The sequence below is a fragment of the Lepisma saccharinum genome, chromosome 18, assembly GCF_977018435.1.
Source record: "Lepisma saccharinum chromosome 18, izLepSacc3.1, whole genome shotgun sequence".
Taxonomy (NCBI): domain Eukaryota; kingdom Metazoa; phylum Arthropoda; class Insecta; order Zygentoma; family Lepismatidae; genus Lepisma; species Lepisma saccharinum.
This window is the reverse complement of record NC_139246.1, coordinates 56,957,696-56,971,473: the sequence shown is the minus strand read 5'-3', so window position 1 is coordinate 56,971,473 and position 13,778 is coordinate 56,957,696. Positions and strand designations below refer to the sequence as shown.

The window sequence follows — 13,778 nt, the reverse complement described above, 5'->3', positions numbered from 1 at the left end:
CTCATATGCAGACTTCTAACGTACGTTGCAAAAAATAATTGCAGATGTGTGTCTCTATAAGGAAGTGGATAGAATTCCTTCTGCAGGCATCCTTCCCTCCAGTTCATCTCCTTTTCATCTGGGCCGCGTTGCAAAAAATGATACCAGATGTCCGTCTCTTTAAGGAAGTCTTGTTCGAAGAACATGTGCTGACACGGAACAAGGAACTTCTGTGAAAATTATCAAGGAACTGTTGTGCCTCACAAAAACGTCGTGATCTCATATGCAGACTTCTATCGTACGTTGCAAAAAATAATTGCAGATGTGTGTCTCTATAAGGAAGTGGATAGAATTCCTTCTGCAGGCATCCTTCCCTCCAGTTCATCTCCTTTTCATCTGGGCAGCAACATGGATGCCCAAGATTTATTACATGTTGTAAGTACCCTTTTACATTTCACAACCATACCTGAGCAGAATCAAACATGTTTTTAGGGAACCTTAGTTAATTGCAGGATTCGAATCCAGGGTCTCCGTCGACATTCGCAACCATACCTGAGTGGGATTCGAATCCGGGTTTTCTTTATGCAAACAACAGGACGAAAACTGAGGAATTTCCCAGAATGACTCATCAACGCCATCTGTTTTCAAACACCGGAAACACGTACTCCACTTTATATATGACGTCACAAACCAAAATAACATAACCAAAACAAAATGTCGTCACAGAAATAAAAACAATTAATAATAATAATAATAATAATCCGAGACTTTCAGACTCATCAACGCCATCTGTTTTCAAACACCGGAAACACGTACTCCAATTTATATATGATGTCACACACCAAAATAACATAACAAAAACAAAATGGCGTCCCAGAAATTAAAACACTTCATAATAATAATAATAATAATCCTAATATTTCAATTAATAATAATTTAATAATATAATCTGGTCACGTGACTTCCATTTTGTGACGTCACAAAGTCACGTAAATTAAAACATTTCATAATAATAATAATAATAATAATAATAATCGGGGAATTTCAGACTCATCAACAATATCTGTTTTGAAACACCGGAAACACGTACTCCAATTTATATATGACGTCACAAACCAAAATAACATAACCAAAACAAAATGTCGTCACAGAAATAAAAACAATTAATAATAATAATAATAATAATAATCCGAGAATTTCAGACTCATCAACGCCATCTGTTTTCAAACACCGGAAACACGTACTCCAATTTATATATGATGTCACACACCAAAATAACATCACAAAAACAAAATGGCGTCCCAGAAATTAAAACACTTCATAATAATAATAATAATAATATTTCAATTAATAATAAATTAATAATATAATCTGGTCACGTGACTTCCATTTTGTGACGTCACAAAGTCACGTGATTCCCACGGTTATGTACCCCGTTGAGTCCGATAAATCAATTGATTGGCAAAGATCGATCAAAGATCAATGACCCATCTCTCTTCAAACAACGGAAACAACAAAATTCCCAGAATTTCTGACTCATCAACGCCATCTGTTGTCAGACACCGGAAACACGTACTCCAATTACCAGAAAACCTACCGTCACCGCGTCGCCTACTTTTCCTCCTCCCAACCAAGACTTTCTGACTCATCAACGCCATCTGTTTTCAGACACCGGAAACACGTACTCCAATTACGAGAAAACCAACCGCGTCGCCTACTTTTCCTCCTCCCAACCCAGACTTTCTGACTCATCAACGCCATCTGTTTTCAGACGCCGGAAACTCCCGACGTCACGAGAAAAACCCGAATTCCATCATCCAATCAAGACGCTTCTTACAAAATAAGCCCCACCCATTTATGACGTCACAACCAATCAAAATCATCCTTACAAAATAAGCCACGCCCCTTCTTATGACGTCATCAAAAAAAAAAAGAACAATAGCGCTACGTCATCAATTGATCTTTGATCGATCTTTTCCAATCAATTGATTTATCGGACTCAAAGCGGTACCATAACTACTCCAATGTATGATGCAATGCATAAATGTAGCAGTATGCTAGAAACGAGATCGTCAACACAATATTTAGTTAAGCATTAGCCATACCAGTGGTTCCCAAAGTGTGCGCCGCGAAATGTTCCAATATTTTCACTGAAAATAATATGGTTGTTCCAAATATGTGCTTCTTTGATACTTTTTACACACGTGACATTTCTGAATTTGAAATATGTATATTTTTAACTTAAAGCAAGCAATCTAACCAGACTAACTGAGAGTTGCAAGTGTTAGATTAGCCTACATTCTGACTTGGGTGCAGCGGTAAAATCTTGAAGCACTAAGGGCGCCGTGAAACGAGAAAGTTTGGAAACCGAGAGTTATACCTTAAATGTCAAGTGTGTGTGAATGAACACACCTACGCTCATTACAATGCAAAAATTATTATAATGTATCTAATTCTTTGTCTAAAGAATTTATCAAAATCTATAATGCACATAAATATAGCTACTTTCTTAAACCTTTACCATACTTCAATTACGGGCACAAGTTCTGATTGTGAAATTTTGATTGCAAAGCGATACACACTGGTTCCTCTACATGAATCTAATTGTATAGTGTCTACAAGAGCATTGTCGACATGTTTGGTAATTCCTTGCTGCATTTCTTGTGCATATTTTTTTCATCCAGATCTTTATCCTTACGTGAGTAGGTTAGGCTAATCAGGTTTTCTACTTCTAGAATTATTATTACGTTCCTATATACTTATGGTGTTACTATTTATATTCTCAAAGTATGTTAGGTGAGATTGTGTTAGTATTTCTACACTTTACAGTACCACATTTCACACTTTGCTGAATTACAATCGCGCACTTGAGTACCTACATAACACAAATTAATATTTTCTGCGTCTTTGAAACCAATAAATTAGTCTCCGAACTTCAAACATACTTCCACAATCATCTCCAATATTGTAAACGCATTCCTCATACTCTGTACAACCAGTAAAATTACACAGTCGGAACCGTGATGCAATTTCATACCAGTATCAATTTGATGAATCAATTTGGCGTGTGATTATTGTCATTTCTTTAATGTGTGTTCGATACCAGGTAGAGACACATAGTGGTTCGGATCCCACTTTAAACTGTAGGTCCAGTAAGGTTTAACCTTACTGTGCATAAAGTGGACTTAAAACACCAACTCAATCAATCAATCAATTCTTTAATTTGCACGAACTTCCATTTATCTCTTAGCTTCATGTTCTCTGAACAATGTTCTTCCTCTCAACTGTACTTTTTTTACACACAGTTGCACTATTCACATACACGTATTATATTTCAATGCAGTTTGACTATCATATTTACTGCTTACTAACTTTTGAAAGTATTAATGCAAAATTTTCGATGGCGTTAGTAGTATGTATAATTTGTACATCCACAGTTTTTTAAACTTTCTCTATGAAAATTCCTCCAAAAATCGTTTTCCTTTTCACTTTACGATATCTACTTTGTTTCGAGCCATGAAATAAAATGCACCCCTTACTGGGAAGCACCTACAGACATACGTACATAATTTTCAAACAAGAAATTTGGTTAGTTTATATACCTTGAATAATTTAAACAGGAAGCAATACATTTATATCTAGGAGCACGAACATTGTACACTACCAACGTGGAATTTGTAGTATTATAGAGAGAGACTGTCATTTTCTTATTCTTGTGGAATTATAGTGCATATGTTTGTTGTGTAGATCACTAGTTTACACAGAAGCTACCATCCCAGAATGTTATTTTCAAATTCAGGCTTAATTTTATATTACTTGTCGTGTAGATATTTGAAAATTATTTACATGAAGCCTTTAACACTATGCTATTATTATTCTGAAATATACTTACTTCAACAACGTGACACCTAAAACCATGTCTGTGGAAAATCCCGGACAGACCTTTTCTACGAACCAACAATAATATGTGTATATATTTGTAATCCTGGATGCCATATTATTCTTTTCCAGGAAGATGTAAAAATATTACTAAGAAAATTGTCCATCATCATGTTCATTCAATTTATTTTAAGCAATTCGAGGTTCAATTTACGCAAGATAACATCGAAGCCGTTGAAAACCTGTGCACCAGACTTTAAAAAACAAGAAAAAAAGGGAAGGAAACATTTTTGGTAAAGGGATACCTGGATGGAAATTGTCAATCACTCTTTTTAGTTTCTTTTTAATTCCATGAAATTGCATAGTATGGTTTTGTTCTGGTTGTATTACAATAGGAATGGTCTGCTTTCATGGTGTTCTTATTTCATGAAATTCGCCTTGAGAAAAATTATGAATTAATATGGTGCTGGACAATTTGAATATAAGTTTATTTTATATTGACTGTATTATATGAAGGTAAAATGTTTACAGTTCATACCTTCTATTCTTCTTCTTTTTTTCATGACCCTGTCAACAATCTGATGTCGACTTTGGACATCGTTTCTGTTCTTGTACGTATTTGTTTTAATGCTTTTCCTCTGAAGTTGATAGATAGTCACTCAATTTTACCAGTATCACAAACATAAACTATTATATGTATCAATAAATAACTTCTAACCTTTTGCTGTTACCGTCTAATGTAGGAATTTAACGAACAAAATTAGATTACGTCATATTAGGTTAAAATGTGTACCGTCTGACGCCATTAGTTTACAAACAATATGAAAATGTAATATTTATTTGTCTGACTGAATCGTCCCTTCTTATTTAGTCAGAATTTTGCCTTCACCACGAAGAACAAGTCAAGTATTATTAATCTAAAAATATACAATACGTAATATTGATAAATGTAAAGTTTAATCTTTACATCTGTAAACATGTTGAACACAAACATTTATGGCACTAGCATTAAATGAGTTTTGTATTACGTACAAGCATATGTACAACTTTAAGTTTAATAGATCAGGATATATTTATTTTTAATTTACCATTAAAATTATTGTCTTTATCTAAAATAAATAAACTTACAGTAATTCATTTTGAAACTAGCTCATTCAAATAGATGTATTAAAACCCCAAAAACATAGAACCAGTCTTTTGACGTCATCAGCTTTCTTTTCCACTGCAGATTTATACCCGGTTCAATTCACATAGTGTTAACATATGTTTATTTTGCCTTTGTAAATCATTAATTGGTGAAATGACGAAATTAAACGAAACGTGTCTGTAGTGTGGCAATTTAAGAATTTAATGGACGTGTGTAGGTGGAACTTAGCGAATCTACGACTTCGAGTTTTTAGTGCGTGCAATGTCTTTATTGAATATTCAATTATGAGGCATTACTGATTACTATGTAGACTGGTACATTGTTAACATAAAAAATGTGTATCACAAACTAACAAACTCAGGTTACAGCATTTCTCTTGTCTGGGCTCCTGGGCATACATCCATAGAAGGAAACCACATAGCAGACGCATTAGCCAACTACGCAAATAAAGAATCAAGTCACCGATCGCTTCGGATTAAATTTTATGCAAAAGCGCTAGTGTCACATGCTAAAACAGAATTGTTGAAAAGTTGGCAGAAAGAATGGACAATTACAGGAATAATTAATGGGGAAAAAGACTATTCAATTCACCCACTCATACCCAAAGAACCTTGGTATCAAGATACTAATCTTTCAAGAAATTCTTTAACAAGCCTTCTTAGATGTCGGCTAAATTACACCCTATCCCCTAAAGACTTGTACTGTACACTAGGAAGATTGTTCAATCCCCAATCTGTCAGTGTGGTGCAACTGAAGGAACACCTGATCATATTATATTTGAATGTCGACTTATGTAACTACGCGTGATTATTTCTTAAGAGATCTAAAAGAAGCAGGATATAATGGGGTATACGCCCTGTCAATACTTTTGAGCAATCAGACTTAGAAAATAATATATATACTTACGAACTATATTATAAGAGAAAATATTTTATTATAAAATGAAGAAATTGCAAAATTATGAAATGTAAAAGAAATTTAACTGGTGCATAGCTGAAAAGCTAAAACCAAATATATGTTTATAAAAAAACTATGAGGCAATGAGTGTCTATCCTGTCTGTATTGAAGTCTTTTTATTGCACTAGGCTATGTATGTTAAATTAAATTAAATTACACTTTTATTAATTTGGACCAGCACTAACTGAAAATAGGTTTCCTGGTGCTAGGTAGCTGCGCTAAGCCCGCACCGACAGCATAACTATCAAATAAATTAATAAACGAACGGATAGGCTCATTCAGAACATATCGTCACTATCTGTCAGGAGCGGCTTAAATAAATAAATCTGAGAATTGAGAAGGGTGCAAGTGCACTTTTGTCCTGCAAAATCCGCGAATGTACATAGCAACGCCTACAGTTATTTCAACATGGATTTTAAGTAAAGAACTATTTCGCCTGTTGTTTGTCAATGCGTGGTGTATGCTTGCTTACAGACTAAAGGGACATGTGTCTCTTCGATCTCCCTTAACGGAGCGTTCATACAGAAGAGACAGGCGACGATGGACACAGAAGTTTCATGCCGAAAAGACAAGCGACACTTCAGTCAATCTGCATGCACTTACCGTGTGAATAAGAAACCAAGGCAAGACGGTATTCAGTCCGAGTGTCACACTTCAGTTCGAAAGTGTTTACATGTATTGTTAAGGATTCGTTTCTGAGCCATGCGTATCGCTTGGCGCCTGCAAAGCGACAAGAGACATGGAAATTTCACACCGAAGCGAAAAAAGATACGGCCCCTTCAATCTATAAGAAAACATTCATCGCGTATTCCAACAGGCCGAGCGATGAATGGACACTCACAAACATACATGACCAGTCCGCGATTCGAACCCAGGACCCCCTGTCTTCGTAGCACTCCGTCACGGGGGCCAGCTGCTATAATTTAAGAACTTCTGTGCACTGTGAAAATGTCTTTAAATTCTAAGCTTGCCGCTGGGAAGCAACAAAAATACCATCTATTTCGGTTTTCTTCATTTATGGTATAAGTCGTGATTAAGGTTAGAGAAGTCATCATCTTAAAATAAATAAGGAGTATATGATGATGGTATTTATTACTTCTCATGTGCTAGCCGGTTGGCTGTACGGACTACATGCATATTTTATACCGGTTTGAAATATAAATAATTACTTGAATACTAATAAATAGCATACAGAACATATTTAATAATAATCCGGTCCAAAAAGTTAATATTGGCCATATTGCTAATCGAAAACATGGTGCATTTTTGCATTAAAAGCTTTGCGTGTGTGTAGTTAAAAAGTGAGATGTTTTTCGATTTAATATGTCTGTTATTCATTATTGTTATGGGGAATTCGAAACTGAACTCCCCCCACAAAAAAATGGTAATTTTCCCCTCCCTTGGAATACCTTCCGCGTCCACTGAAAAATATAAATATGTGAAGACTTATATTATGTACCAACCAGAAGCATAACTCGAATGCATGTTAGTCGTCAAATATTATTTTATTCCAATTAATGATCATCAGTTGTATAAGTGTAATTGTTTGCAAGAAAATTTTCAAAACAAAGTAACTGTAAAAGTAACTTACAGTTACTTTTCAAGCACCAGTAACTGTAAATGTAACTAGTTACTTTTCAAAAAGTAACTTTCCGAACACTATCCAATATCATACTCCAAGCAACAAATACAACGAATCAGCAGACTTTTACACCTGTTCCTCCAAGGAGAACTGCAACACACAGCTATGACCCTCCAGTCAAGGTGCGTGTTTTATGACAGCTGCCTCCGTATCTTAGAAGTAAATTGTTTGCCAGCCTTAAAACATTTTGAGTCCACAGGTACAGTACCTCAGCGTTTCCAGTAGTTTTCGTCCTAGTCAACAGAATCGCCCGTGACGTCACTGAAGCTGTCCACTTCCTCCAGGATTATCTTTGTGTTCACGACATCATCTTCGATTCCAGTCAGACTTCAGCTGTTCTTTGGATGGGTGCTTTAGGCTGCTGGAACATGATTTACAGATGTCTGTGTTCTGGTTACCAGTTACATTATCAAGCAGATGGAGAGAGTCCATCGTACTTATCTGAAGCAATTAGAAAGCTGGAATCTCTCTTTACGTCTGAAGAACATAGCTGTCATGAAGAGTCAATATGCAAAAGGGAAGATAATTTGTAAGCATGAATTCTTCCTGCCAAACCTGGGCAAGGAATTACTTGGAATGAATGAACTGGACAAAAGAATGTTTTACAGTCAGCACTTCAGTAACAAAGTTAAGAGTGTAGTCTTGAACCACTGTAAAACCTTTCGAAATGTTCTTCATCAGAAATGTATGTTCCTTACTTCTTTCGACCGGAGCAGAGAAGCATATATCCTGACGACGAGGAGAGTGAAGATGAAGTAGACTGCCGCGTGACACAGCGCAATAGAGAGTGATTCGATGTTTGACTCAGTTTTTAGAGACAGTGCTTCTCGGGCGAGTAAGACCCTTGTAATGATCCTGCGAGACCATCACAGTTATTTACTTGTAGTTTCTTAGTGTTATCATTGCTATTGCTATTTCTGTCTACGTTACTTGTGTTAACCATTCATTGTCAGGTGCTCTCTGTTAGCATATTATGATGTGTTATAACGTTAATAAAGCCCTGCAAGGTCGCAAAGAATTTGTATTATTTATACTTTATTTGTTGATATTAAAGGATAGCACACGTTGAATATTACAAAATAATATTTATTCATATTTTCTTCCTGGGGCACGTAGTTCCAATAAATCTCGCCTGGTTACGTGCTGCACGCAGTTCAATGTTCTGCCGTAGAGATGTCGTTGCCTGCTCTCGCATCGTTCCAGGTAGTTCACGTTAACAGCGCTACAGGTGCTAATGCGGACTGAACAGATTATCCTCAGTTGTAACGGTTAACTTAAAAACAGCCTAACCATTACCGCCGTTAACAGTGCGTAATAGAGGTCGGTTAGTTCATTGAAAGCTCCAATCTATGAGAGGCGCAACCACGAATTTTTGGCTGGAAGTGCCAAGTTCCAGAATAAACGTGCCATTAATAATATTAATGATAATATTGATAATATTAATAACAAGAGTGACATTATTATTATTATCATTATTATTATTGTTGGTAGTAGTAGTAGCAGCAGCAGTAGTAATAGTAGCAATATTATCAAAGACGTTATTATCCTCGTATATCAGGCAGAAACCCATACAGCACACGAAGTCAGAATTATGTTTCTGAAAGGTTACGAAGTCTCATTTACATAACATACTTCAGTGTTTCCCTGTCGTGGTTGCTTTAACGTTGCGTGGTGGTTTCATTTTTTGCGCTCGTTACATCTTACACAGGGATCTTTCAATGTAGTTACGTGCGATAGCCGACTCGTTGCTTCCCATCATCCACTGCGCCAAAGAAGTTGAACGACGCTGCGAGTGCGCACCGACGAAACCAAACACGGATGAGTAGCGTGGTTTGAGCTTTGTTTCATGGGACAATCGTCTTTGTAAAGGCAGAGGTAAGTGTATTAATATTTACTTTTTTAACAGTAGTCTTTTTTACGACGAAAATACAGAATTCACAACATGAAATAAATTAAATATAGGCTACTATAATTAATTCTGCTTCCTCCATGATTGGAAACAAAGTGAGTTTCAGATTAGAGCGAAAAGTATGTTACTTTTATTGTGAAATTAAAGTAGTGTGTGTGAACATACATATATTAAAAATAAATATATATATATGTATTGTAGAGATATGGAGACCATTAAACCGAGAAAACCTCGTCATGTTAATATTCACACTTGTTTATTTCCTGAACTTGTCCGACCAGCGAGTGATCCCAAGAATGCGCTAGCTTGTAACTTCCGTAAAACAAGGAACTGGAAAGGCAAACGCGTGGATCTAAACAGGATCTACCGCGTTTGAAAGGTTTAACAACCTTTCGACGCCTAGAATGATAAAAGCAAGCTCCTACCCGGAGCTCGCTCTCTTTTGATTCTGACACTCATCGACGCTACATGGATAAATAGTCCGATTACTCTACAACACGTTACACTGCTAACTACGACGATGGAACACGGAGTTACCGCTGCCTAGCATGCTACAAGGCGCAAGGGATCGCTTGGCTTGGTGAACTGAGGGTCGCTGGATAGAACCTTGGAACTGTCACGATTCGGTCTGCGAGAAGCATTAGGACAAGACATCACACACATCTACCAGGTATGAACAAGCGTGAATAACCTTTTACACCAACTTTCCATATCTCTACCCTCCTAACGGAGCAGGTTCAGCCATCAGATATTATTAAGCTCTACCTAAATGTTTAAATGAAACTTCCCTGTGACCTCAGAGCCCAGGTAAAACGGACTTACAACAGTATATATACACACAACAGAATTACTTACGTACCGTGTAATTTATTCCTATTTCTACGTGCAACGTAATCAAGGATGTAGAGTTTGTTATCATTCTGCCGAGCGTGGCTGACTATCGTGGGACCGTTTACCCACTGTACCCCTCGAGAATTACGTAGATATTTTTTTAATCGACAGATTTCAATGTTTTATGTAATGCAAAAGTGGTTCCAGCTTTAGGAAAGCTCAAGTAACGGATATATTTGATACCATAGAATGGCACACGTAAGATAAAATCTTCAATTTCTAAGTATTTTCGCCACTTTTTGTTGGTAAAAATTGTTTGTATGTACAGTAAAATAGCGAAAGAACACTCCGAAAATGACTATCAGTACCAAACCTAACAATCCTAACCTAACTACGTAAAATTATAGCTGCTTTTGTGGAAAGTCGTTTTGGGTGCTATATTCACTTGTGTGAAGCCTTCGGGTTGTTCTGCTTCACAGTAAAGTAATATGCTAAGGAAACAAACGTACTTTGCTTCACAATAACACATTTCCGAAAGCTAAAATCAACTGAAAACGTTCATAAACAAGAAAATCTTCATAAACAATGCAAGATATTTCACTTTCTTTTGGGGTACAGAGGGACAAGTGAACATTTCCAGCGCGCACAAATAAAATAACGTGGAAGAATACTGGAAAGTGTTCCGTTGTGGACTGCTGCTGCTGCTAATGTCACTTGACGTTGGTATGAATAATTATTACAGACCAAAATGCTTTCATTGTTAGGTTAGGCAGCTCAAATTTGAAGCATTAAAATTCTTCCGTAAATACTTTACAATGCCCGCGATGTAGGTGTGAAGGGTGCAACAAGACGGCGTCTTGCCAGTTGCCAAGACACACGACACACCGGCTCGGTCCCCTCGACAGACAAAGACCGGGCGTCGCTGCCTACCAAATATCTTTCTGTTATAAATATATAAATGCCACGACTACGCTCAGTTCCTGCGGGGCATGAGACCCCGCATCCCAAAGTTCGGGTAAGGGTCTGTTTCAAGATAATAATATAATCAAAAGTTAAATTTACACTTACATAACCAAGACTTCAAATTATATTAGCCCTTTCTCATGCTTGAACTCCACCGCAATCGCACCCGCATTCCACTGACCAGTGAGCATACGCATACGATTCGCGATTGAAATCAGCATAATCAATTCTGGCGTCCTTTGGATTGATAAGGCCTCCGCCTCACTGACCAGTAACGGCGGGACACCTCTCCAACCAAAAGGAAGTCAGTTAATTTATACTTATTAGGCAAACTTACTACAAAGAAATACCAAATAACGATTATAAATTTATTTACTAATCCATATATATGTTAGGATAAAAGAAAGTATACAATCTTCAGATCGAGAGAAAATTACAATGCCAAAATTTAATTTCTGTTCAAATAACTTCCGAAAAACATAGACTGAAACTTGCTTTCTCATAAAATACAATCCAGAGAGCTCCCTCTTATATATATATATATATCGTCCATATCCCAGCTTAACTTGGTTTCAATAAACAGGTGACAAATTAACAGTAATGATCGACAATTTCCATTAACCAAAACCAAAAGAAAATTACATAAACTTCTTTCCGTAAATATCTATTTGTGCTTCTGTCATATTTTCACTTCAGTATTATGTTCTTTAGAACTCTCGAGGTATACTACCCTCTTCGGGGCCAACCTCCAATAACATTCATAACTAAAGATAAGGGGAGCCTGTCTCTACCCAATTACCAAAGCCATCTCTCGGCCACAAACTACAAATGTTCGCTTGGAATTCCATAACATAACAGGGGACTCTGTCTACCCTTTTTGGCTACTTACATTGCAAAAGCAAAACAATAGACTTTTACCTTAAACGAATTTCTATAAAAACATTTACTCGACCGGTCACCTATTATAACTGTTTCAAAATTATATCTAACATAAAACCAAAATAAGAGAAACCAATAAACGTTCCGGATACTCAGACTTTAGAAACGGACGTGAAACTATATAAGCTATCAGATTTAAAAGACATCCTCTGACCAGAGGTATGCTCTCGGATTTAAGTATCAAAGAAACAAATTTATTTAAACGAACCTCCTGACCAGGAGAATTCAAAATGATTTAAGAATTAAAACAAATAACTCGACGAGAAGGATGTATAACTTGAATTTATACCGGAGTCACACTGACCAGTGCCAACTTCGATAGAATTTATGAAACAAAATTTTAAATTATTAAGATTAATTATGTATAAATCAAATTATTTACAAGCCTGCCAAAATCCCCTTTAAGGATCATGCTGACCAGCACAAATCCAGAAAGGTGGCTTACGGAAAACGCAGGACATTGTAGAAGGGAGAGCTGACCAGCCACTCCCCTCACAACGCCTGTGTTCTCCCAGCCCTGGACCTCGACAAGCGATTTAATCACCTAACGATTCCGGAATCTACTGCTATACTGAATTAATCTGCCAGCGAGAACGCTGATATTTATACTTGCGAGATTGCGCAATCCTATTTCTCAACAAAAGATTTCGACAAACTGAAAAGTTATTTTTAGCATCTAACAATTACCCTTTCCAAAAGACATATCCAGAAACACAATGCAAGCTAAACTTATTTACAAACCCACGCAGCGCCGAACGAAAAGAACTCATTGTTGTTAAGGAAGAAAAACAACGCAAGCTTCTACTTGCTTTGCGTTCTTTCTCGTTGGGCCGAAACTGCGTTACAATGTTAACAAAGATAAAAGATAAAAATGTACATTCAAAAGATTAAAACTCCAAATGAATTTATACGAGGGCTATTAAATATTAAAAAGATTTGCCAAAAATGTTTCAATCGTTACAAGGGGTATTACATTCCTAAATGCATTTGTTAGGTTAGGCAGGCCAGGTTTAGGGCTGTTGTGATAGCAATTCCATATGCTATTCTCATCACCTGTTGAAGAAGCTGTGGCCTAAATATACACCTTTTGCATTTACAGTATACCCCCCCCCCCGTAATTTTGCACAAAACTTACCCTATTCTTTGGAAAAGAAAATTTTCTATCTTTCGTGTGTATAGTGAAGAGGTGTAGAATACCTTGTACCATATAAGTTGTTACGTTCCCAGCCTCTATCTAAAAATATTCACGTTTCAACTAATTCATTCTGCGATATAGTTACAATGTGTAAATTGAGGGCAGCACCATTGTCATGCAGTTTTTTGAATTTTACACACTGGCTAGATGATAACACCATTAAGCCTTGTTTCCATTATTATGAAAAAATATAAATATGCTGACCAAGGCAGTAATTTATTTTATTAAAAACATAAACTAAACGTAACGTTTCAACCTTCTAGCAAGGTCTTCATCAGACTCTGTATCAAGTACAAAAGTTTTGTACTTGATACAGAGTCTGATGAAGACCTTGCTA

General features: G+C 36.5%; 1 protein-coding gene across 4 annotated transcripts in view; it reads right to left on the bottom strand.

Annotated features, from left to right (window-relative positions):
* LOC146002589 (uncharacterized) overlaps positions 1-13,778 on the bottom strand; it is a 111,138-nt gene that overhangs the window by 32,192 nt on the left and 65,168 nt on the right. The window contains exon 1 of one of the 4 annotated variants that reach the window (XM_083140531.1): positions 3,872-4,026. The exons of 2 other annotated variants lie outside the window; for them this stretch is intronic. The gene's annotated coding sequence lies outside the window, so the exon portion shown is untranslated. Of the gene's footprint in view, positions 1-3,871; positions 4,027-13,778 lie in introns of those variants that run through there. One more of the 4 variants, XM_083140533.1, reaches the window with a different exon arrangement.